Source organism: Lissotriton vulgaris, chromosome 5, assembly GCF_964263255.1.
Source record: "Lissotriton vulgaris chromosome 5, aLisVul1.2, whole genome shotgun sequence".
NCBI lineage: Eukaryota > Metazoa > Chordata > Amphibia > Caudata > Salamandridae > Lissotriton > Lissotriton vulgaris.
In genome coordinates, this window is record NC_141693.1 from 183,200,594 (window position 1) to 183,227,617 (window position 27,024).

General features: G+C 50.6%; 1 protein-coding gene across 1 annotated transcript in view; it reads right to left on the reverse strand.

Annotated features, from left to right (window-relative positions):
* LOC147710433 (collagen alpha-1(II) chain-like) overlaps nucleotides 1-26,019 on the reverse strand; it is a 218,560-nt gene extending 192,541 nt beyond the window's left edge. Inside the window, exon 1 of the mRNA XM_086920000.1 lies at nucleotides 25,970-26,019. The gene's annotated coding sequence lies outside the window, so the exon portion shown is untranslated. The remainder of the gene's footprint in view (nucleotides 1-25,969) is intronic.
* Between the last annotated feature and the right edge of the window lie 1,005 nt (nucleotides 26,020-27,024).

The following is a 27,024-nucleotide window of genomic DNA, read 5'->3' on the forward strand; positions in this document are numbered from 1 at the left end:
AAAAGGAAGTGCATACCCATTCTCTACGAGATTGAGAACCCAAAGATCTGATGTAACCGATTCCCAATCTCGTAGAAAGTGAGTAAGCCGACCCCCTACTGGCCCTACATGATCCAGAATGGTGGATCTAGGGCTGCTTTGCTGATGCGGGTGGGGGTTGGGCATTATTGGAGGAAGTGGAGGAAGAGGAGACTTGACGTCCACGACCACGACCCCTCTGTCTACCTCTATAGGACTTGTATAGAGGGTTCTGCTGCTGCTGCTGTTGTTGGCCCTGCTTGAAGGGACGAAAGGAAGATTTTCCAAAACCCTTGAACTTTCTGGCTGCAGACCCTCTCATCTGCAGACCCAACGACCTCGCAGTGGCACGGCTGTCTTTAAACCTTTCCAAGGCCACATCTGCCTTCTTACCAAAAAGGCCAGATCCTTCAAAGGGTAAGTCCAACAAAGTAGATTGTACATCCGCTGAGAAGTCAGATGACTTTAACCATGCGGCTCTCCTAGTTGCAATGGATGAACCCATAATTCTGGCAACTGAATCCACAGTGTCCATGCCGCTTTGGATGACCATGCGAGCCGCAGCCTGAGTGTCAGAGATGACTTCATTAAAGTTCTTTCTATCCTCCTCAGGAAGTTTTGGTGACAGCTGCTTCACTGAGTCCATCAGCGCGTGCACATATCTACCCAGAAGGCAAGTGGCATTTGACGACTTTAGAGCCATGCTCCCAGAAGAGAAAGTCTTCTTCGCAGCCTGATCCACCTTTTTTGATTCTTTGTCAGCAGGCACTTGAGGGAAGGAGCCTGCCGCCCTATTAGAACAAGCCGCCTGAACCACAAGACTTTCCGGAGACGGATGTGTAGAAAGAAATGCAGGGTCATCAGGAGCCACCCTATAGCGCCTTGCAATAACCCTTGAAACTGCAGGAGCAGACAACGGCCTCTTCCAAATTTCCCTAATTGGATCTGACAAGGCATCAGTAAACGGCAAAGTTGGCTCCACAATAGAGGATGGAGAATGCAGGACTTCCGTGAGAATGTTGGGCTTGTACTCCACCGTGGGCAGCTTTAAGTTAAGAAGCTCAGCAGCCTTCCTAATTACCACGTGATAAGGAGCCACGTCCCTTGATGGTGCATCAGAAGTCGAAGGCAGACCCCACTCGGGAGAGAGTTCCAGACCACTAGCATCCCGAAGCTCTTCGAAGTCATCACCATGATCAGGAAGCTCGCCTTCCTCCACATCTGAACTCTCATCATCCTTTTGCTCGAGGAGACGCTGAGCTCTTCGCCTCGACCACTCCATTCGAATCGAAGTCGACGGATCCGGTAACGACTCCGACGGAGCCGGTTCCGACGTCGCTCGAGGAACTGAAGCAGAAGGACGAGAGTCAAGAACAGGAGTAGCACCTCGATCTCGACTGCGAGGTCGATCCGGAGTCGGCGAAGCCGCACGCGGAGTCGTGGACCTCGGTGGAGCCGTACCGAGCCAAGGTGAAACAGGCGCCGGCATGAAAGGCATAAACGGAGCAGGGGCATACGACTGAGGAATACCCAGGTTGTATGATAACGGACCCATGGGGCCACCAGGCGCTCCAGCGGGGTACATCGCCCTAGAATACACTCCAAACATCGCATTGAGAAAATGCGAGGGATCCTGCCCAGGACCAGGGAAGGAAGGGTACGGACCTACCGGATGTTGCAATGGAGGCCGACCCGACACATCCTCACCCTGACCTTCTGGATTCACAGGAGTCTCCGCCGAAGTCGGTTCTTGGGTCACCTCCTCTTCTTCATGCTCCGAGGAAACCGGCTCCGGGTCCGGCTCCGGCTCCGGCGCCGGAGAACCCACTCTCGACAAAGCAGGTGAAGGAGAGACAAAGTCCTTACGGTGCCTGTGAGACTTTCTCTTCGAGTCAGAGGAATCCTTCCCCGAATGGTGTCTCGAGCTGTGCTTCCTCCTCTTATGTTTTCTCCTCGAAGAGCTCGAAGCATGCCCGGAAGCCGACTTAGATCTAGACCTAGATCTTTCCCTGGACTTCGACTTCGCCTTGGACCTCGAGTCGTCACCAGATCTCGAACCTGCTCTGGACCTCGACGCCGATCTCGACCTCGACCTCGACCTCTGCTTCGACTTCGATCTCCGAGACGTAGATCTCGCAAGCCGCCCAGAGTCCTTTTTCACCTTCGCCAAGAGCAACTTTGCTTCACGCTCTCGAAGCGCCTTCGGATTCATCTTGAAACAGGACTCACAGTTCTTGACGTCGTGGCCTGATCCAAGACACCACAAACAATCCTTATGCGGGTCCGTGATCGACATCGTGCGGACACAAGACCTACATGGCTTAAAGCCTGTTTTCCTCGACGACATCTCCGGAGAGGAACAAAGTCGCAAGAGAGAAAACAGTGACAAATACTAGTTAGAAAGATACTAGGTATCGCTGAAGATCCCGAAAACCGTTAGCGTCGGAGACGCGGAAAAAAGGGAACTGACGTCATCACGCCGGCGTGGGCCTATTATGGGGTCGGTGACGTCAGACGGAGTCGCGCGCGATGCCGTGCTCCTGTGACGTCGCCCACGACGGCGTGCTACGAAGAAAAATTTCCGAACGTTGCTGACGCAAGGGGGATATTCACAAGGTGAGGAATCCACACGGCAGATGTATCTATCAGAAATGGACACATATATTCCTATCAGTCACTCCTATGGCAGGCCTTATCAATCCTGAAGGCAGAGTGCTTGGAATTATGTGAGATGGTGCTCTGGCATGAGCTGAGCCCGTTTGCAGCTTGCGGCACCAAGTCCTAATAGCTGTTCCATGATAACGCTATACCATATACTCTTAAGTGCATTATGAACCTCGCGGTCAAATGCTAACTTTGGTATAGCATTATCAAAACATGTCGAGTAAGGTGTCATACGAATTGGAATACTACCCCCTCGCCAATTCGGGCGACGGGGGATGCATTCCACCCTTCTAGAGGGACACGACATGTATGTAACTGTGAACCCCGGTTAAAGTTAACTCGAGCCTCAGCATCACAAAATGGATGCTACCACCACAGACACAAGTCTGACCTCCTGCTGCTGGGAGTCCTTCCAGCGAGGGAGGCTCGGACAAAGGGTTTCCTGCCTTGGGAGGTGCTAGCACCACCCCGGACAGGATGTTGTGTATTAGGTAGGCCAGGGCTGAAAGGAATGAGACATGCCTGGGGCACACAAGGTGTCCCTGTGCATATGCTGGTCTAAACCAGTTCCTGGGGCACTCCAGCCCCAGAGCTGGCGCAAGACCGGACAAAGGAAAGGGGGTGTAACCACCCCCCTTCCTGGTCCCACCCAGAGGAGGGACCTAGTCGTAGTGCAGCCCCCTTTAGCAGAATAAAGGTAGGAGCTGGTCCCATTCCAAACTAGATTACTCTTGACAACTTCTACGAAGAACTCTTGACCTTCTCCCTCCTGAACCATCAGAAGACTGAAGAATCTCCCCTATGGTCAGGGAGTGATCATCCTGCTTCGCAGGCACCATCAAGCTCCTGTGCGGTTTGCTGCAAAGTCCTTCCATCCCGGAATCCGACGACCCAGCTCGACAAGACCCAGACCTCCAGACCTCTCTGACCTCTACCCACATCCACAGCACAGCTGGGACCCGTGGGTGCGACGAGCAACGTGGAGACGGCCATCTTGAGAAAACCTGCACAGCGCTTCCAGCACGACCGCCGAGGGATCCTCGAGTGAGTGCACTGGGGTTTGAGAAGCCCCCCACCGACGCAGCTCCTGCACCAAAGACCAGCCCCCCTAGCATCCACGAGATCTGCGTGGGGCCCTTTTGCCTGGTTGCTGCTTGTCCTGTTGTCTGGTCACTTGCCGGCTGGCTAGTGACCTGAGACGACGACCCGAAGAATCCAACACTGCTGGTCTGGTCCCCCAGACTGGCCCTTGCTTCCTTGTGAACGAGAAGCACCCCGGAGCCTCCTGGTCCGCACCAGACGCCATCTTTGTTCTACCGCGTGGCTTGCATTAGCCAAGGCCTGTTGTCCAGATCGACGATCCGACACCGCCATCAGCAGCAGACTACGTGGGACTGCTCGTGCCTCCAGCCTGGTCGAGAAGAACAGCTCCTGGTCCGCACAGCTACAGAGAGAAGCGACTCTTCTTCCACCTGAACGCGGCAACAGCATCTGGTTCCCTCCTGGTTCCAGCACCGTCACTGGCTAGTGACCGAGACTCTGTCCCCTTCCCTTTCAGGACTTCTTCTTCCTAGTTCCATCCTTGAAACCACCGGACTCCTCCATCTGGCTGCCTGCCAGCAACTCCTTGTTTCAGGCATCACCGGGGACAACGCAGCAAACCCGACGCAACTTCAGCCCTATGCACCAGCAGCCTGTGGGTTAGGTAACTAAAGCTTCTAGGTGCTGAAGTCTGTGTACACTATCCTAGTGTCCAGGTCCACTGTTGTTTTCCCTCCATCCAGCCGGGTTCGTCCGGAATCCGTAACTTTCTAAACTGTAGTATCCATAGACGTTGGTACTCATCCCGCGTGAGAGTTTCCACTCTGCACGTGAGTTTCGTGGGCCTCCTGCTCCTTACTTACCTAGTTTGTAGCGTAGTCCCAGCGATCCTCCAGCCTCTGGATCTCCTTACAGTACTTTCTTTCCTCGCATTCCATTGTTTTGAGTATATGGTTTGTCGGGCCCCTAAGGCGCACTTGTAAATATTGTGCGAACTCGTATTTCCTTTTTAGTATTGTCATGTGCTTAGCCCTCGGACCTCATAAAGAGTTCAGAGGTGTATGTTAGTTAATAAATATCTGTTTATTTTCATAACAACCTGTGTGGTGTCCTTTCACTTGGTATTCAAGGGGTTATATGTGGTAAAACAGCTGGCTTCACATGCCATTCAGAGTTTAGCCTAAAGACTGCTTTTGTCCACGCTACTAGGATAGCTGGTCTATAAGGTTGACTTATAACCAATCACCATAAGGGATGTTTGGACTGATACAAGGTTATCATTAGAACTAGTGAGCATCATATATCAGGCCAACTTCTCACAACTAGGAACACAGTCTTCAGTCAAAAGACATAGTGGACAGCTGTGCATTAGATTGAAGGGAGTACATATGAGAAAAGTGAGGACTAAACTGAGGTTCCACTGTAGCAGCATAAAGGGCTTAAGAGAGAGGGGGTAATGTGTTAAAACCTGAATGCAACAGATAACCTAAACAGAGATGCTTGGTCCAGTAAATGCAAAAAGACCAAAGAGAAATAAACTTTAACGGTGCCGATTGCAAAACCTTGCTGGGTCAGAGATTAAAAAAAAAGTAATCCAACACTTTTGCCAGTAAGGGGTTCTTATGCGGGTGCCACACCAGGCCACAAACGTGTTAGAGTGCCTGGTGTGAACAGACTTTGATGAAGGACGCCTGGGCAGCAAGGATGATATCTACAACCTCTGCAAGAAGGTCAACCAGATTTAACTGCTGACACTAAATCTTCATGTATAGAGGTGCAGATTGCTCAGGTGCAGGACCGTGACCTGCTGCTTCAACAGGAGAGCCTCCTGAAGCAGTAACCTGACCGGAGGCTCATGCCCAGATGACTGGTCATTCCGGATCTTATTCAGAACTCTGGGCAGCTTGTTGCAGTACCATATGGTGGTTGTTTTGTCCATGAGAACCTCAACCTATATCCCCTAGATAGACAGTAGGAAGGTTTTTACCAGCAAATGTCTTGTAAAAAGTTAATATGGTGTCAAATCTCCCCTGAAGACCAGACTCCTTTGATTTTCATCTTTCTCAGATGACATCCACAACTGAGCAGTGATGTATCTGTCCCCAATGTCAGGTCTGACATGGGGCAGGGAGAGGTGTCTGCCACTGGAATAATTGCAGATCAGCCCTCACTGCAGATTTTTGCTGTCTCCTCAGAAACCTTGATAGAATCTGACAGGTTCCCTTGATGCTGGGCCCATTTAGTCTTCAGGTTCCAAAGGAAAGTCCACATATGCTGTAGGAAAGTGGGTTTCTGTTGCAGTACTCCCGCCCTCCACTTTCTGCCTGACTCTGATGCAACTTTGACTGAATGTGCACTGGGTTCCTGCTAACCAGGTTTCCAGTGCCTGTGTTCTTTCCCTAAACTGTATATTTGTTTCCACAATAGGCACACCTCTGGCTCACATATAAGTCCCTTGTAAAAGGTACCAGTGGTACCAGGGCCTTGTGAACAGGGAGGGTCTCAAGGGCAGCAGCATATATTGCACCACCCTAAAAGACCCCTCAACAAACACATGCACACTGCCACTGCAGCCTGTGTTTTGGTGCAGAGAAAAGTGAAGAGTCTCGATGGCACACATCTGTCTTCATGGTGCACACTGATTTAAGTGATGCACCTTGCACTAATCCCGACAACCCTTATGGTGAACTTAGTGGTCTTTGATATCCTTTGAAAGCTCTCAAAGTGGTAGCTGTGGAAAGCAGCCTTCACGCTAATCATGAAGGAGTGTAAGACAGCTTGTTTTACCAACTTTACTCTGTAGTGTAGATTAGATGAAAAGAAACAACACAGTGTTTATAAAAAATAGATCTTATTTATCACACAGACTATCACTAATACATTGGTATATCTTCTACCTGGAGATATCAAAACAATACACAATTATACTTACTAAGCAATCAGGTAAGTAGCACGCAATGCAGTGCTCTCCAGGGGGAGACCAAACCATATACTAAGAAAGTGAAATGCGAAAGGGAAAGGAGAATGGGACTTGGACCAGGAGACCCAGAGGAACTGTGGTTACAAAGAGCCACCCGTGGTACGTACCCTGGAAGCCCCCGGAGGCTGTGTGCAGAGTGGAAACACAGCTGTGTGCCCAATGGAAGTCAGTGGAAAAGTTGAGATTGCAGTTTTAAAAAAGAAGGACCCTTTCCAGAGGACCGTCAAGAAACTCTTTGGAGGACAGATGGTTGTAGAGCCACCACACCTGTGGATGGCCAAGAAACCATGTTACCTGAATCAGGGAAGCCGGGTGCATAGGGGTTAATTGGCACTGGAACCTGCTGTAGACATCATTGGGAGACTTCAAAGAAGATGCCTCAGGAGAAAACTGTTAAGGAGTCCGGTGGAATTCAAGGGTGGATTCTGGAAGAGAAGAACCTGCAAGCAGAGGGGACACAGTCTATGCCTCGCGGAGGTAACCAGGAGGCATGGAAGAAGAATGCCCACAGATGTTGGGAGGTTCTGAAGAGTCAACGGTGACATTGATGCTGCAGCTGTGAAACCAGGCGACATTGAGGAAGATCAGGAGCCATTCACGAGCTGTCCCACCTCGGATGTCGGAGACTAGGTGGTCAGTGTTTGGCGGGAGCACCAACAAGCCTTGGTAGCCGCAACTGGTGTGGAACACAAAAAGGAGCAAACGCTGGGACCAACAAGGTCAATGGTAGTCACCAAAAGGAGGAGAGTCAGAGCAGCCCGAACAAGCTGGGGAGCCCACTGAAGCAAGTGAAGACCATCAGGAGGACCCACAGGCCGAAAGCACAGGAGTCGCAAGAGGACCTTGCGCAGCTCAACAAAGATGGAGGCCAACTGTGCTGAGCATGCAGTGAGGATGCTGATCTTCAAGGGATGAGGGGCTGGAGACTGGAGCTTCTTGTAGCCCAAAGATCCCTGGAGTGCAGAGCCAACAAAGTGCCTTGGCAATTGCAAGTCAATGCAGTGAACAGGCGTTTGGTTCCAGCGGCGCAGACGAGGGATGCTGTCCTCAAAATTGCTGAGAAGACAGTTCAGGCCTCTAAGGAGCTGCAGAACCACCATCTGTGTTGCTGGACCTCGGGAAGTCTGTAGTACGACAAGAGCAGCAGACCGGTCAGCTTTGTTGCGGAGCCTGCAGATGCAGGGGAGTGACTCCTTCACTCCAAGGTAGATGACTTTGGGTGTCCTTGATGCCCACAGGTCTGTTGAAGGATATGGATGAAGCACAGAAACAGATGATGAAGAAGACTTGAAGAACAGCGAGACCAGGAGCAGCAGGAGTCTTCTTTGATGAGGGCTCGATTTCAGCGAAGTCCAACGAAGTCCAAGTGTCCAGACAATTGAAGAGTGATTTAGTTTCAGGGTTGAATCCGGCCCCATGGCGAATCTGAGGATCCACCCACAGGGGAGCCCTTAAGTACCCTAAGGAAAGGGCTGGAATGACTCGGGTGTCCCTCCCAGAGGAGGGGCTGGATAGAGCAGAGGATACCCCCATGTCATTAGTCCAGTTTTGTTCCAGAGGAGGAGCCAAGGGTTCCTGAACTAGTTCAAAGCAGTCTGATGACGCTGGCAAGTGCCTCCACCGCAGCCTAATACACTAAGTCCTCTCTGGGAGGTGATCACACCTTCCTGTGACTGAAAACCTATTGTTTTACCTTCCCCTTCTCGAGTCTGGCTCAGCAGCAGCAGGGCAGAATTGTGTCTGTGGTCGGCAGCAGCACCAGCTTGCTTTCTGATCCTGAAAGGCTGTTACAAAGGGTACGGGGGCTTACCTAAGAAGCTCCCAAGTACATGGGATCATACTTCCAACACTGGAATCAGTGTTTGGGTATGATTGCAACATGTTTGATTCCAAACATGACAGAGTTCTGCACAGCCACTAAATAGTTAGACATCTTGTAATGACTGCTGTCTACTATATGTCATAAAATGGCTACCTACACTTATAAAGACTGGAGAATCAACTCCTAGGTTTGTAGGAGTGTCCTGTTTACCGCTGGGCAATTAACTCTTGCTGAGATTTGTTAACTAAGCATTCCATTAAAAACACAGAATCAAGGCTAAAACTCTGGTGGAGTCCACTATTAAACTGAACCCACAAATGCTTTGATAAAGCAACTTTACATGCTGAAAAGCACATAACCAATTCACAATAGTGAACTTTGAAAATGAAAATTTCAGGCAATGAGAGAGGTGATGATTTAGGGGTTCCCCTAACCCAGGGGGAGGACCAGGCAAATGCCTTGAACACAAAAAGCATATCATGCTGAACGATTCAGTGGTTGTCCCATCCTCTTAGGACCACCCCAAGCACAGTTCTGGGCAAAAATGCAATCCCAACCAAAAGCCCTGCAAAGCATTATGGGACGAGAATAGCAGTAGGCAGTGAATATTATACTATCCAATATCAAAATAATTCTACAAAGAGCTGAAGTTCAGCTAGTCGTTACTAGGTGTACCTCATGAGTCAAATGCAAAAGCATTGATATTATTACATCAAGCTGCAGTTCAACTAGTCGTTGCTAGGTGTCCCTCAAGTCAAATGCTTTTGCATTTGACTCATGAGGGACACCTAGTAATAACTAGTTACTGCAGCTTCATGAAAGGGTTTCACGGGAATTCACGGTGGGCGTATTACTACTACGCGGAATTCCACGTAGTTGAACAAAAACTCAGTGAATTCGCAACTTCGCTCCGTCTGACTCCCAATTAATAAAACAGAAACCTCATATACTGCTGGGCAAGGGTGAAAAAAAGGATGGTAGATAAAGAAGCATAAAGAGGGTCAATAGAGCTTTCTGCACAATATTTTACAAACCTTTGCCAATGGCAGGCATATACGGTCTTAGTGGAGGGCCTCCTCGCCACCAAAATGACCTCACATACTTCAGGAGGAAAGTCAAAACCAACTGTTGCCGCTCAATCTCTATGCATGGAGGTGGAGAGTTGACATGTTCAGGTGAAGAACCCTCACCTGCTGTTGCAACAGAAGACCCCCCGAAGAGGCAGCCTGATCGGAAGATCAATGATAATTTTCAGAAGCTCTGGATACCAAACTCTCCCAGTCAAGCCATAAGAATGACCTGGGCCCGGTCGTTACGGATCTTCTTGAGAACTCCGGGCAGAAGTGGTATGAGCTCCACTTGTGCAAAAGCGTTGCCAAGCGATAGCCTCTATGGAAACTCCAGCAAGCAAACCTGTTGACATTGAGCGTTCTCTTTGGAGAACAGATTTAACTAAGGCTCTCCCCACTGCTGTAAGAGACCTTGCACCACCTCCGACTGGAGACGCCATTCGTGATCCGCTAGGGATCTTTGCCAGGCATTCAGAGAACCTGCCAGGTGTTGAACCACAAGGGTTATGCCCTGCTGTTTCAGTAATGTACAGAGATGCAGCGCCTCTTGACAAAGGACCCACGACCACACCGCCCTGTTTTTCGCAGTACCACATGGCGGTGGTGTTGTCTGTGAACACCTGCACTAACTTCCCCTTGACAGAGGGAAGAAATGCTTTTCAATGCCAACCAGATTGCCCGAATCTCCAACCAGAGACCAGTGTCCCCTGAACCCCACCCGTCCCAGATGTCCGTCCCATCCCAGGAGTGATGCATCTATCCCCACTGTGTGATCTGGTTGGGGAAAGGAGAGGGGTCTGCCTTTAACCCAATCGGGGTTCCTTAACCACCACTGCAGGACATTTGCAGTTCCCTCCAAGATCTGGACAACGTCGGACAGATTACCCTGATGCTGTGCCCACTGGAACTTCATGTCCCAATGCAGAGCCTGCATGCGCCACCATGTGTTTTACCAACAGGAGGCCCAGCAGCCTCAGAGTCAGTCTTACCGAAATCCAGGCTAGAGGCTGAAACTTCGGTATCATAACTTGAATATCCTGGACTTGTTCCTCTGGAGAATAAGCCCGAAACTACAGTGTGTCCAGAACAGCTTTGATTAAGGGAGTGTAGGAAAGTAGGATCAGCTTTCATGGTTACCCCCACTTTTTGCTGGTGTTAGTATGTTTCTTTGATACGTCTGACTGGCATCCTGCTAATAAGCCCTTCTGTACCTCACAATTGGTTACTGGTGTACTTTATAAGTCCCTAGTATATGGTGCTAAGTTACCCTGGGCATAGGTGCACCCAGGGGTCTTGCAAGGGCTGCAGCATGTATTGTGCCACCCATGAGAGACCATTCTAACTGTGACTGTGACTACAGGCCTGCCATTGTACCCTGTGTAAGCTGGTACTAGCACCACTTACGACAAATATACGTTTTTTATATCTAAAGTCACCCCTAAGGCAGGAGTTTCAATCCTGAAGACAGAGTGCTGGGATATAAGTTTGTGGGTGCCCCTGAAAGAGCAGGAAACACCTAAAAAGCCCAGAGTTGATTCTCCATGCTTTGTAACCACGGCCAGCCATTTTTTTAAACATATAGGGCCAGATGTACGACCATGACAATTTGCGAGTGGCAAATTGCGCTCGATTGCGAGTCGCAATTTGCGAGTGGCAAAATGTCATGTACAGCAGTGTCAGAGACACAGTTTGCGATTCCCAATGGGGTTGCAAATTGCATGCCTCATGAATATTCAAGAGGCACTTGCAATGTGTGACCCCATTGGGAATGGCTGGCCCTCCCAGGGATGGTGGCCTGCTGGGCTCAGCAGAACTTCGTGTCTGGGACTGCTTTTAAATAAAGCAGTTTTTTTTAAAATGCGGAAAGTTTACCTTAAAGGAAAATGGGATGCATTTAAAAAAAGAAAATGAAACGTTTTTGTTTCATTTGTTAAGAGCAGGTAGTGTGGTCCCTGGGACCACTGCCTGCCCCTAAAAAATATTTTCCCCTGCATTTGCAAAGGGGAAGGGGCCCTTTGGGGACCACTGCCTGCCCCTAAAAAATATTTTCAACTGCATTTGCAAAGGGGAAAGGGCCCTTTGGGGACCACTTCCCATTTGTGAGTGTATTCCCATCCTCTTGAAGAGGGCGGTAAATTGCGAGTGTTTTGCGACTGCAACTGTGGTCGCAAAACAAGCATACATGGGGTAGAGTGTCGCTATTAGGAAGAGACGCCCTTGAAATGCCCCTTCCTAACAGCGAGTCGCAATTCCTATATAGCGAGTCACACAAAATTGTGACTCGCTAAATAGGAATTGCACATGGCCCTGTTAATTTTTGCATGCGCAAATGTGTCCCTAACCAGTTTGTGCATGCAATTTAGGGTCGTACATCTGGCCCATAGTGGCATTGTCATTATACAATGGCTAACTATGTAGTGGCTGTGCCGAACATGGGCATGTTTCGTATCAAAGATGTTGGAATCATACCCCAACATCGTTACCGCTGTTGGAGGTATGATTCCATGCATTGAGGAGCTTATGCGGGAAGACCCCAGTACTCCTGGTAACAGCCTTCCAGGGTCTGTCAGCAAGCTAGTGATGCTGCCGACCCCAGACATGATTCTGCCCTCCTGCTGCTGAGTTGAGCTTTGGCAGGGGAAAGTAAAACCATAGGTTTCCTGTCACAGGGAGGTGTGATGAACACCCAGACATGACTTAGTGTATTGGGCTGTGGTGGGGTGCTTACCAGCACCACCAAACTGCTTTTAAGGGCACATTTGGTGCCCTCCTTGCATACTATGGTTTGAGCAACACAGTCGATGGTTATGCAACTCGCTCGAGGTCTGACCTGTTCTCACAATTTTGAGGCCAATATCCCTCATCGGTACCACTGGGACCAAACCACTTTGACTTGCCGTTGCCAAGGTTTGTTGACACTGTACTCCAGAGATCTTTGGGCTACAAGAAGCTCCAGCCTCGAGCATCTCTTTGAGCCAAAGCAGCATACTCACTGCATCCTCTGCACCATGGGCCTTAATCTTTGGTGAGCTGCTCAAGGTCCTCTTGAGACTCCTGTGCCTTAGGCCTGTGGGTCCTCTTGAGGGTCTTCTCCTACTCAAATGGGCTCCCCTGCTTGCTCAGGGCCTGTTCTGACTCTCCTGCTTGTGGTGAGTCCCTTGGACCTTGCTGGTTCCAACGTTGCTCCTTCTTCACTTTCTACACCTGTTGCAGCTGCCAAGGCTTGTTGGTGCTCCCGCCAGACACCGACTCCCCGGTTCTTGACTTCTGACGTGCAACAGCTCGTACACAGCTCTTGGTCTTCCTCAGCATCACTTGGTCCTCACAGCTGCAGTTAAAAGGTCACAGTCATCATTCCTGAACCTTCCGACATTGGAGGGCATTACTCTTCCATTACTCCTGGTCACCTCCAAGTGGCATAGACTCTGTCCCCTCTGCTTGCACGTTCTCCCCTTCAAGAATCCACCCTTGGATTCCACCAGACTCTTGCACAGTCTTCACCAGTGGCATCTTTTTCTGAAATCATCCATTGTGGTCTACAGCGGTTTTCAATGTCACTTCGCACTGATGCACCCGCCTTCCCTGGTGTAGGTATCTTGGTTCCTGGGGTATCCACAGGTGGAGTGGCTCTCCAACCTTCTGTCTTCCAATAGGTTTTTCAGGGTCCACTCGGAAGGGTCCTTCTTCTTCAACACTGCAACCACGACTTTCCAGTAGACTTCTATTGAGTACGCGGCTGGGTTTCCACTCTGCACATTGCCTCAGTAGGGCTCCTGGATACTTACATTGGGTGGTTCCAGTGCCCCTGAGTCTTCTGGTTCAAGTGCCGACTTCGGTCGTAGTTCGCATTCCACCTTTTTAGTATATGGTTTGGTCTCCCCCAGGAGACCACTGTATTTTGTGCTTACTTACCTATTGCAATTGAAGTATTATTGTGTATTTGTGTTTATATCTCCGGGTAGGAGATATATCAATGTGTTAGTGAGTATTGCATATTAAACAGACATATTTTTATATATACACTGTATGGTTCTTTTTCGTTTAACCTACACTACATGATTAGATCTGGTAAAACAAGCTGCTTAACACTCCATCTGGATAAGCCTGAAGGATGCTCTCCACAGCTACCACTTGGAGAGCATTCTTTGGTTGTCTAAGACCACTAAAATCTCCATAAGGGTTGCCTGGATTATTGCAAAGAGCTTCACTCAAATAAGTGTGCATCATATACTAAGCCACCCCCCCTACAGAGAGTGTCTGAGAGGGAGTCAGGTCTGACTTATGCTCATTTATAGAAAACTCAAGCAAATGAAGGAGGTCCGCCGTAGTCTGGAGGTGGGAGACAACAGCCTGGGGGAAGCATGCCTTCAACAGCCAGTCGTTGAGTAGGGGAAGACTGAGATCCCTAACCTGCGAATATAAGCTGCAACCACCGCCATCACCTTGGTGAACACCCAAGGGGTGCTGGTAAGGCCAAAAGGTAGCACAGTAAACTGAAAGTGTTCATGGCCTACCTTGAACCGTAGGTAACGTCTGTGACCCGGCAGGATGGGAATGTGAAAATACACATCCTGCAGGTCCAACGCCACCATTCAGTCTCCTTGGTCATGAGCAGACAAGACCTGAGCCAACATGAGAATCTTAAACTTCTCTTTTTTGAGGAAGAGATTGATGCTCCGGAGATCTAAAATGGCCTCTAACCCTTTGGTCTTCCTTGAAATCAGAAAGTAGCGGGAATAGCAACCACTGCCTAATTCTGAAACCCAAACCTCCTGTGTAGCCCGCTTGGAGTGAAGTTAGAAGATCCTCCACCAGCCATCCTTGAAGTGGCCGAATAGGAGAAGGAAAAGAAAAGAAAGGAAAGGCAGAAAATAGCTCTCCTGAACGATCTGTAAGACCAACTTGTCCGATGTTATAGACCTTCAGTGGACCTCCGACTGGAGTAGCATCGTTTTGCAGAGTCAGACTATGAGAGCCTGGAGGATGTGGCTTCTGAGGGCTGGGTAGCAGATGACTTCTGGCTTCCATTCTGAGGTCAGAATGAACTGCGTCCACGTCCTCTCACAGCGTGAGAAGTCGGTGCAGGATGGTGGCTGGAATATGGTTGGCGCCGCTGAAAGAGGGGCGAAAGTTAGACTGGCCACGGGGTGTTACTGAGAGGCATCTGGCAGTAGCAGGAGTGTCCTTGAAATGCTCCAAGAGGAGTCCACCTTCCGTCCAAAGAGATGAGATCCGTAAAAGGGCAGATCCGTCAAATTAGCCTGGACATCGTCCGAGAAGCCAGATGTGCTTAGCCAGGCATGGCGCTGTAGGGCCACTATTGACTGAACCCCTTTACCCAGCGAGTCAATTATGTCAAGGCCACTTCTAATGGTGAATTTTGTTGCATCTTTTCTGTCCTTCACCTCCTGGGAGAGTACAACCCGGGCTTCCTCCGGGACCTGTGGCATCACTTGCACAACCGTCTACCAAAGGGAATGTGAGAAATGGCCCAATAAGCATGCAGTTTTTACCGACCGCAATATCAGGCTGGCGGAAGAAGACTTCTTCCCAAGTTTTTCCAGCCTCTTGGATTACCTACCCAGGGGGGTAGAAGGAAATGCACTATGGGAAGTCAAAACCTGTGCCACCAAGCTCTCAGGAGTGGGTTGTTGGCTGAGGAACTTTGGGTCTCCTGGAGCCAAGCGATGGCGGCGGGCAACTGTCCTTTTCACAGGAGCCCCTGTGCTAGGCTTGGACCACATGTCTAGGAGGATATCAGTTAAGTGCCTCATTAAATGGCAATAGGGGTTCAGAAGTTGAAACCCCAGGCTGAAGCACTTCTGTCAGAATATTAGTCCTGACCTGCACGGACGGCGACTCCAGTCCAGGGATCTCAGCTGCCCTCCATGGCATGAGAAGCCCCCTCCTCTGTAGCCACAGTTGGCAGAGAGAGCATGCCAGTATCTCAGGATTTGTCAAGTCCACTGGCCTCCCGAAGTTCCTTATACCAGTCCATCTGTTCTACAGACACATCCTGGTGTTCTAAAGGGCCTATAGACCCCTCCCAGTACTCTCCCAGCCTGCAAGGTCCTGAAGATAACAGAGTGACAACATAGAACATCTTGGTTTTACCGGAGTCAGCCTCGGGCGACACTGATCTGACTCTGAGTCATCGGGGATAAGGATGGGGCTGGCACTGACAGTGGGTGGTGGCGGCACCAAAAGGCACCGACTTCGGGTCCGATGCTGGGGTACATCGCGTCGTCCCGGATTGGATTTCTGAGGTCCCAATGGCGCCGAATCCGATGGGGCCACTTCTGATCCCGTGGGCCCGAAGGCTCACCAGAGAGGTACGAAGGCTCACCAGAGAGGTCGGCCCAGTGAGAATGCACAGTTCATGGCCCCATAAAATTAATTTATTTGAGCGAGTGTCTCTCCGGGTCCTGGTGAGGGAGGGAGGTGTGGAGTTGACCCGGAACCGAGCCTAGAGCATCGGTGTTCCTACCTCATTCATCGACGGACGACAGTGAAGGCAAAGATGAAGTCTGCTTAGACTTCTTTTTCTTGTGCCTCTTCCCCGTGCGTCCCGAAGACCTCGAGCGGGAGGAAGAGCGCTTGGGGATCCAGGAGTGGTCCCGCAACCTCCTCTTCTTCGATCGGGACCTGGATCTCCGCGGTTCCTGCAGGCCGGTGTCGACTGCTGGGCCACAAAGCGCTTCATAGCACGCTCCTGCAAGGTCTTCAGAGCCATGGCCCGACAGTCAAAGCACGACTTCAAGTCATGGTCATGCTCCAGACACCAAGGACATACGAGGTGGGGGTTGGGTAACGACATGGAGCAGTGACAGGCGCCACACAGTTTAAATCCTGTCTTCCTAGAAGGCATCCCTCGACACACAACAAAGTTTTGGTCGACAAATAGTCCAAAAAACATGCCCAAAAGGGACAGAGGGGTAGCTCGTCCCAGATTGCCGCTTAACTGGCACAGAAAGAAAGAAACTGACATCTGTGTGCCTGGGTATCACCTATATAGAGGACTGCGACATCATAACTGACACTAACAACGTCATATGGAGCCAAATGGAGCCACCCGACGGCACGCACAAGGGGAACTGCTCTCGCAAAAGTTTCCGGATCCAGCCTGACACCTGGGGAATTCAAAGGTAAGGAAGCTGCAGGTAGAAGTCTCTATCAGATACAAATGTCTTTAGTCTTTCACGTTTTACCGTGGGACTCTAACTTAAACGACAGGGAATGATTCAAGCATGCCAATCTATGGAAGATCCAATACTGGAGAACCTGTTCTTCTTACAGATATATTGAACTGCAGGTTCCTCACCTTTGGAATACATTCCAAAGTAGGGTAGTGAGTCTGTGGAATGACTCCGACTATAAGGTCTTACAGGACCGAATCGCCAAAATGCCCTTCCTATCAGACCTGGTTGTCTAGGCAGTAGTGCCTCAGGAACATGTGCACTGATGCCCATGAAGATGCTTGACAAATACCCAGTACAGGCCCTCCGCGTGCCAGCACAGTAATAGAAGCCTTGGCTCCAGCGGATTGGGCACACAATCCCTGAGAAGGCTGCTTTTTGGCCATCATGCAATACATTTTGATGCAGTGGACTATCCACCTTGATAGAGTTCTCTTCTGCACTGCACATGGCTTTCTTTGCCTCAAAGAACCCCACAAAGGGCTGATCATCAACCTCATGGTCTTTGATACCATCGATATAAAAACTCAGTACACTCTTTTGGGACCTAAATGATGGAGTGTCTCTTGCTCTTTTGAGGGGTGAGGTGCAGAAAAAAACATCAGGAGTGTTACAGACTAGCCAAAGTGATAGGGATTGCCCTTAAAGGTAATGGTGTAGTGTGGCTGTAATGCAAGAGCACTCAGGCACTGAGGTGATTGTGATGAGAAAAACTGTCTTCAGGGTCAAGAGATACAGTGGACAGCTGTGTAATAGCTAAAACAGGGCACACATAAGGAAGGAAATGACCTGATTAAGGTCCCACTGAGGCAACACAAAAGGCTTTGGGGGAAACAAGTGGACCAAAGGTTTGCGGAAACGCATAACAACAGGTGATTTAAATAAGGACAACTAATTTGGAAAAAATAAAAAAGGCTGAAAGGGTCAACAGGTAACCTTTACAGCACCCACAGCAAATCCTTCCTGGCCAAAGACATAGCAACACATCTGACAGTTTGGCCTTTAACAGGTCTGTGTTACCTGTGCCACACCAAACCACAAACTATTCCCATCATCTTGCATACAACAAGCACTGTAGAAGGATGCCTAGCTGCTAGGATGACATCCATAACCTCCTAGGAAGGTTATTGATCTCCAATGGATCTCCACGCATGGAGGTGTGGATTGAGGAGGTCCAAAGGCAAGATCCTCTGGATTGGAAGACAGATGCTCATGCCCATATGTTCCAGGTACCACACTCTCCTGAACCAATTTGGAGCCACTAGGATGACTTGGGCCCGGACATTCCTGATCTTCTTGAACACTTGAGACAGGAGAGGTAGTGGCAGGAAGGCATACTGGAGTCTCATGCTCCACTCTAAACAAAATGCATCTCAGAGAGACAGAGCTTTATTGGGAACTACAAAGCATAAAAAGTTTGGACACTGAGCTCTTGGCAGTGGCAAAAAGATCAAGCTAGGGTTCCCCTATTGCTGGAAGATACTGGGTTCTAGCTGCCTTTCATGATCTGCTAGGTGTCCCTGTCTGAGTTTGTGCACCCTAAAGGTACCACTTGCTGTTGTACTATCAGAGAATCCCCTGATGATTTTGTAATTTCCAGCAGCACAGGACCTCCTGGCACAGGGTCTAAGACATACCCTTCCTTGCTTGCATAGAGGTGGTGCTGTCCTTGAGGAACTTAACCAGCCTCCCCTTGACAGATGGCAGGCAGGTTTTCAGCACTAAGCAAATTTGATGGGTCTTCACCGGAGACCAGAATCCCCTGATCGCCACCTCTCCCAGGTGACCTCCCCAACCCAGCAGTGATGCACCTGTCACCACTGTCAGTCCTTTTTGGGGAAGGGAGAGGGGCCAGTTGCTGGTCCAATTATGGATGGACAGTCACCATTGCAGATTTTTGCAGTCTCCTCTACAGCCTGTATGGAATTGGGCAGGTTCCCTTGGTGCAGGACACACAGACTTCAAATCCCACTGCAGCAACCATATATGCCGCCTGACATGGTTGGCAAGCATGATAAAAGAGTTCAATACTCCAAGAAGCCTCAGATTCTTTGTGAACCAGGTTCAAGGCTGAAACATTCAGATCATAACCTGAATCTCCTGAACAAGCTGATCTGGAGGGAAGGCCTGATCGCGACCCTATCCAGGATGGGTCCAATGAAAGGGAGCCTCTGTGAAGGAGTCAGGTGGGACTACAAAATGTTGATAGTTAACCCCAACACTGTCAGCAGGCTCACTGTCTGGAGGTAGGCCATGACTGACTGTGATGAGCATGCCTTCAACAGCCAGTCATTAAGGTAGGGGAGGACTGGTACACTGAACCTCCGAATATATGCTGCCAACACCACAATCACTTTTGTGAACACCCAAGCGGCTCTGGTGAGGCCCAAGGGGAGCAAGGCAAACAAATTGTTCATGGCCCACCTTCAACTTCAAGTAGCGACTGTCGCACTGCAGGGCAAGAACATGGAAATTGGCACCCTGCAGGCCCAATGCTACCATCTACTCTCCTAGATCCAGGGAAGATAGTACGTAGGCTAGTATAAGCAATTTGAAGTACGAGTTACTTACCTTCGGTAACAATGTATCTGGTAGAGACGATTCTAGCCGCAGATTACTTCACGTAGAATTATCCTCAGGCGTGAGACTGGATCTGGAAGTGTTTTGCCACAGCATCCCTGCGCGCCGGGGGCGGAGCAACATCATGCGACTCCGCCCAGGCGTCGTCCGCGCACGTGATGCCAGCGAGGTCACATAAGCCCCACCGTGGCGCACCCACGTCAGTTTTCTTCTGAGAACTTTTCGGCGCCACAACCCGGAGCCACCCAATAAAAAACTGTGGGAGTATGGGAACAGTATGCGAAAGCGCATACCAAAAAGAAACCCCATAGAAACAGTGCAACACTGCAGTTTCCAAGGGCAGACAAAGAGAGGAAGAACAGAGCAGAGCCCTGAGCAGCCACCCAACCAATACACAGACAGCGACCCCCCACCACTCCCCCAGAGACGGGGAACCTGTGTAAAAGCCATGTCACATGTAGCAGGCCTACAACCACACCCCAAAACAAGGAAGGGGAGACAGTCCCAACAGGCAGGAACAACCAACCTCCAGCCACCCCAGCCTAGAGGGCATTCACCCCACCAAGAAACAAGGGTAAGGCATGACCAGAGGGCCCCAACTCAGAGGAGGTAGAGGGGCCAGGCCCCTAGCAGCAAGAGGAAGGAAGGAAGGGAGAGCAGCCACAGCAGCAGGGCATAGGAACACCAGAGCCCCACCTTCCCAGAACCAAAGATGAGGGAAGAACAACAACCAGACGGAGCCACCGCAAGAGCAAAAGAAGGCACTCACAGAGGACATGGCCCCCCACCGGGAGGCGACTACCAAGGGCCAGCCCAGGTCTCCTCGCAGAACAGGGAGGAAGGGCGAACCGTGAAGGAATCTGCGGCTAGAATCGTCTCTACCAGATACATTGTTACCGAAGATAAGTAACTCGTACATCTGATAGAGACTACTAGCCGCAGATTCCTTCATGCAGAATAGATACCCTAGCAATACCCATAGGGAAGGAGGGTCTGTGAAAGGACTCCACCAGTCCAGACAGGACTGAAGGCCCACAGGGGACCAGCCCCGTAGACCAGGGAGGTAACCTCTTCCCTACCAGGCAAGAGGACCCCCACAAGGCAATGCCAGCAGCCACAGAAGGGATGTAGGGGGAAGAAGGTAGAGTGGAGGCCCACACACTCATGGCAGAGGAACCTAGGGCAAGGCCGGAGAGGCCGAAGCACCTCACTCCACCCCCAGGGCAACAGAGCTTCCACCCAATGCCAGGACAGGCAGAACAACAGGAAGAAAAAAGCCCAGAGAATCCAAGGAAACAAAGGAAAGAGGCGAGCCCACCCAGAAGGAAGGCAACAGGCCAGCCAGAACGGTAGCTATACCCATAAGACCCCAGAAGCATGAAGGATACTGAAGCATCCCAGCTCTCTGCACAAGAGCAGGAAGGAGAGGAAATGGCCGGACCCAATACTACAAGGGCTCGCACACAACCACAAGAAGCAATAGCAACATACTGAAACGCCATGGAGAACAGGTACCCGAAGGCAACCAGCACTCTCCAGCAGAGCAGAGCTATATAACAGCTACCACTACCCCACATAGGGTACGGTAAATCCCAAAACACGGGAACCCTCTTTGGAAGAACTTCCGCAGCAGAGGAGAAAGCAAAGCGTCGTGGGAAAAACAGCCCCACGGAAGGCTTGACAGCTGCCCAAAGAAAAACAGAAGGCCGAATCTCAGGGCTAAGTCTGTGCAACAATTCCAGCAAAAAACACACACACACACACACAGGCAACAAGGTCCGTTCAGCAGCCAACAATGCCAAAGTCCTAACAAGGAGGACTCAATGGCCAGCACATACCACCTACAGCAAGGGCAACCAAAAGGCCCAAACCCAGCTCAGCTTAGCAGTCACTGAGGAGGGGAAGGAGGAGGAGAATAAGGGGGAGGAGGAGGAGCAGTAGGAGGTGGAGGAGGACGGAGCCCCGCCAGGAACCTCTGGATGGCAGAGTCAGCCGGAGCATTGAACAACAGGCTGCCATCAAATGGAAGATCAATGAGCCGCTCCCCAATATTCTCAGAGAACACGCCGTCCCGAAGCCAAGCATGGCGACGGAGGGCTACTGAGGAAGTCATAGCCCGGCCCAACACCACCAAGATGTCCAGGGCAGAGCGGAGAATAAACGCCGCTAGCTCCCGGCCATTCAGAGCATCAAAGCATGATGCCGCAGGTCCACCTGACCATTCTCCTCTGAAGACACAGAACCCAGAGACTCAGCCGAATCCCACAGACAGGAGGAGACCCTTGCCAATACACATAAGGTGTTACGGGGCCGCAGGGCTGCGCTAGTTGAGGCAAATATGTTGCGCCCCCAAGAGTCCAGCTAGCAGGCCTCCTGGGACGGCGGAGTCAACAGTGACTGCAGGGAGGGAAAAGCAGTCCTCAAGTGTGGACTGGCAGCACAGGGGTGGAGGGAGGGGCATGCCGGGTCACGTGGCGCCGGCAGGTGACGATGCAGAAGGTGCTGAGGCACCGGGTCTCCCGAGGCTGGGCGCCTCAAGCTCCCTCCAGGAAAGAAAGGAGCGAGCCCTCGAAGGGGAGTAAGATCTGCATCCCACCAGAGCCCTGGTGGAGAACCTCCAAGAGATGGTGGGCTGGAAAATGAGCAATGGGGTCCTCCATGCGCAGAATGCCCACAGCCATGGACACAGCGTGTGCAAAGGCCGCACCCGCCTCCGTAGGGCCCTGCGGAGAAGAAAACAGCTCCTCTGTGGGTGATGGCTGTAGACTAAGGCGGCCGTCCCCAAAGCCAAGCGGGACGTGTAGGGGCCAGACCTGAAAGCCAGAAGCACCGAAGAATGGGGTACCTGCCGCTCCTTCGACGAGCATCTCGGCCTCAGAAAGGGCAGGGAGCCACCGTTCGATGCCGGTAAATAAAGACGCCACATGGTGGCGAGTCCCCGGGGAAGAGGTCACCAAAATGCAGCCAGTCTCTAGAGAAGAGGGAACGTCCGAAGACGAATCTGCTGCACGACCTCTGCGTGGAGCCTTGGAGTCTGCACCCTGGGGTAGGACAACAGCACCATCCGGGCCGAAGGATGGTCTAGATAGGGCTCCTCCAAGTCACACCGCACCGGGGACCAGATTGGGGACCGGAGTAGGGCCGGTACCGGCGCCGACTCGACTTCCACCGAGGCAGCCGCCTGCGTGGAGGGACGAGAGGGACCGGGGGAGGAACCCAAATTTCTCTGCCAGCCTTGGCCCAGAATGTTGCGAAGGCGGTCTTTCCGACCCACGAGGCGGTGCCAGGGATGACTCAACGTCCCTCTCACCCTCCGACGAGGCAGCTGCCCATGGGGAGGAATGAGAAAGGCCCAGAGGGGGACGTGGAGTCCCCACCCCACCGCGGCCCAAAGCGGGACAAGGAGAGGTCACCGACCCTTGTGGCGCAGCCCGAAGCATACATCGACACCTGGACAGTGTCAGCTCAGCCTAGGACGAGGCATTCGCCTGTCCAGAAGGCAAAGCGGGGCTTGGGGATGTGACCTGATCCCTGGCGACCTCCCGCAACACCACAGGAACTCCCGCAGGAGTTTGCAGCGAGGCAGAAGCCCTGTGGCCTGAAGGAGGGACCCCAGAGGGGCCGCACCCAAACAGCACCACATCCTCCAAGCCTCGATCCAAACTAGTCGGCGCCGGGGCCGAAGCCCGCAGCGGCGCCACGGAGGGCCCCGCACGAGGCAAGGGATCCGCCGACGCCCCAGGAAGGGTAGGAGACGCCAGCAAGGCCTGCAAAGTCGCCAAGTATGTCTCAATCTCGACGCTCCCCCACCGGGAAACGGTAGATAGGAGGACGACGCACAGGCCGCATCACCCGCGGAGAGTCCACGCCCCCGGAAGGCCGAACACCAGCCCCTGGGTCCAAACTGCGACACTTACCCACTGAGGAGAGATGCTCTTGCGACATCGGAGAAGGACGAGGACGACGACCAGGGCCGTATCTGAAGCCGTCTGCCAAAGCTGATCGAGGGGAGGAGGTCGACCTGGAGAGATGCACCAATAGAATTTTAATGCGGCACTCCCGCCACAACTTCGGTATCAACTGTTGAAACGCCTCACAATCAGTGGTGCTGTGATCTTCCCCCAAACACCACATACAAATGAGGTGAGGGCCCGTCGCTGACATAAGACGCTCACACGGCGTGCAATATTTGAAGCCTGAAGGCATTTGCACACTGTTCCACCAGTACAGAAGACAATTGGTGGAGAACAAAGGGGCCCCAAACAGGCCCACAGCAAGACTGGATCCGCGTTGCACGAGGAAAAGGAAAAAACTGATGTGGGCACGTCAGGGTGGGGCTTATGTGACCTCGCTGACATCACATGCACGGACGACGCCTGGGCGGAGTCCCGTGATGTCGCCCCGACATGCAGGGATGCTGTGGCAAAAAATTTCCGGATCCAGTCTCACGCCTGGGGATAATTCTACGTGAAGGAATCTGCGGCTTGTAGTCTCTATCAGATTTTGTCCTTCAACAGAAAGAAATGAGAGGTCGGACATCTAAAATAGGAAGAAGGTCTCTGCCCTTCTTCAAGAATAGGAAATTGCAGTTGTAAAATCCAGTTCAGATTTCCGCAGTCTGGTTCCTTTTGCCTAAAGAGTTTGAACTTTCTGCAGCAAAATGCTCCTCTGAAAGCCGCTCTCATGTAAGTGGAAGATATGGCAGTTTGGAAGGGAATGGAAGGGCGTATCTCATTGAACTATCTGTAGAACCTACTTGCTGGATGGTATGGCCTGCCATCCATAGAGAAAATGATTGATACTGCCTCCCACATTGTAGTTGTGTGCCACTAAGGGCAAACTAAAACAGCTTGAAGGCTGCTGCTGGAGAGGCAGGGGCCTGGGAGGTTCATAGTCCATGTGGACCAGGATTCTGTCTGCTGGATCCCCTATCCTGAGCCTGAAGAGACGGGGTGCCTGTTGAACGGGTGGTGAGTCTTAGCATTACCTGCATGCCAAACCCCTAGTTGGGCCTTGAAAGGGGTGAAACTGTTGGGAATACTGCTTTGCTGGAATGGAAAGACTGGGGGAGAATGCTGTTGCTCTGCTTTCTTTAAAGCACTCAAAGGAGGAATCAGTCTTCTCGTCAAATAGGCGAGACCTGTTGAATGGTATATCCATGAGTAACACCTGGATGTCACACAAGAAACCTGTGGATTCATGTGTGCCACTGGATCATCATGCTAGACCCAACTGCTCTGCCTGAGCAGCAGGTTGGGTCCATGTCTGACTCTATGACATATTTAGCTGCTTCCCAGCCATACAGGATAGTCTGCGCCAGGTTGGGTTGGAATTCCTTAGACACTGCTGGCAAAAATTCTCTGAACAATGTCCCATAATGAGTGTAACTATCAACCCAGCAAGCAGCTGCTGTTGATAGATCAAAAAAGAAGTCTGGATGAGGAGAACACTAGTTTCCCAAATGTCCATTTTCTTCGACACTCAACTGAGCGGTTGTAGGGAAGGAGTTGGTACTGATCCTGCTAGTGGAATGCTGAACTACCAAGCTCTTAGGAGTAGGGTGTTGCATCAAAAAAAGTAGGGTCATCTGCGAAAGGTCAGTGGCATTGTGCCACCTATTTACAGATGGGCAGGAACAAGGTTTATCCCAGGTGCCCATGAGAATGTCAGGGGCTTCTCTGAATGGCAGTAAGGCTCAGCCAAGTTATGGCCAGGCTGCAAGACTTTAGTGAAACAGGTAGAAAGCAATGGAGAAAAGAGAAAAAAATACATTATTTAAGAAGGATGAGATAATATAGGAAGAGGAAGATGATAAATAGGACCAAATGTTGATACAGTTGAAATAAAGTACACAAGTAAGATGAGGGGACAAAGGAAAAGGAGTGAACAAGTGGAGAGAAAGGAGACATTGTAAGGAGGAAACAAATGGTGAAAGGAGATGGAAGGCAAACAGGAAGACAGGTGAAAAATCTATATGGAGATGTACTGCAAGGATAGAGGGAAAGAAGGGAAAAAGGGGATAGTGGCCAGATGAGGCAGGAAAGGGATCACGCAATAAAGTTGAAATGAAAGATAAAAGTCAGATCAGAGGGTGCTGAATAAAGATTTAATTCACCGCTGCACAGAGGATGAACAATGTTGAAGCACAACTGAAACTCATCAGTGGAGAAGTGTGGCTCAATGGTTGGAGCGGCAGACCCTGATGCAGAGGTCTAGCCCGGGACCAGGGTTCAATTCCCCGCCGCGGCGGGTCTTGGGCTCAAAATTCCACGGACCTGATATTTCTTGCCTCGGTGCCTATTCCAATCATGGAGTCCCACTCTGCAACTCTGGGCAATAGCTTGCTTAATCTCCACAACGGCCCCCACAACGCTAAGTATGCCTGACCTCCACCTTGGGGATGCCCAGGACTGGACGGCTTGAGACCCTTGCGGGTGAGTAGTGCGCTATACAAGTATCAATTTACATTTACATTACATCAGCCACGCTCAACCCTTTATGTCAAGATCCCACTCTCTATTAGAGGCCCAATCACAGTACTCATGCAAGTAACAGATTGTTATACACCCAGCCAGTCAGTTTTTCAATTTCAACTTACATAAGGTCCCTGTGGCCCTTCAGGCCCCTCTGGTCCTGGGTCTCCAACTGCACCCTGAGAAAAACAAAAAACTAAATTAAAATCAAGTACATATTGCACAATGTACATTAGGGACCTTGTGACAGCAGCAACAAGGGTCTACATGTACTCTATGATTGTAGAGTATTTGGAGAACACATTACAATGTCTTTAAGACCATGACCATCTTCATGAGAGTACAGGTAATAGAAGTGTGATGAAGATCAAGAGACTGAGCTACAACCAGGTGAGCCATGGTGACTGTGGCACACTGAGAAAATATGAGGGGGTATAATCAGAAAAGTGATGGAGGTCAAGGAATCTGACGCCACACTGGGAAGAAATCATGTAAGGTAAAAGATCATGACATGTTGTGAAACTGAATTGGGTTAGTGGAACCATGGCCATAGAACTCTGATGTGACGCAATGTTACTTAACTTCGATAACGCTTTTTCTGGTGGATACAGTATCTGCCTGTGGATTCCCCACCTTCTGAATTACCCCAATGTGCAGCATTCCACAGAAACTTTCCTCCTCAGCTCTCTCACATTGACGACGATGTCACAATGGAACGGCTCTGCACGCGACTCTGCGTGACATAATCAGAGCCATAAGAAGACCTTGTTTGAGTACTAAGGTCAGTTCAACCCATTGTTTCCGTGCCTTCAAAGTGAAACAACAACATTTACACATATATCCACAGTATACAAACACAACCAAACCTGGAAATTCTTAATCATAGCAAACACAAGGAGATGATGGACGGAGCGCTGGTACTTTTCAGACACTCACCCCCAGTCACAGATCTGGGTTGAACAATCATCGTTCTTTAGCTCACTTCGTCACCCCAGTGCAATTTATTTATTTAATGCCATTTATAGAGCGCGTACAATTACCCTTAGGCGTCTCGGCGCTGAAATTGCATTAGAGTTTCACCCTAGACAGGAAATGCGGAGATAAGAATTACTGATTGAAAAGCCAAGTCTTCAGATTTTTTCTGAACTGAAGAAGAGTGGAACTGGTTTTTATGTGGATA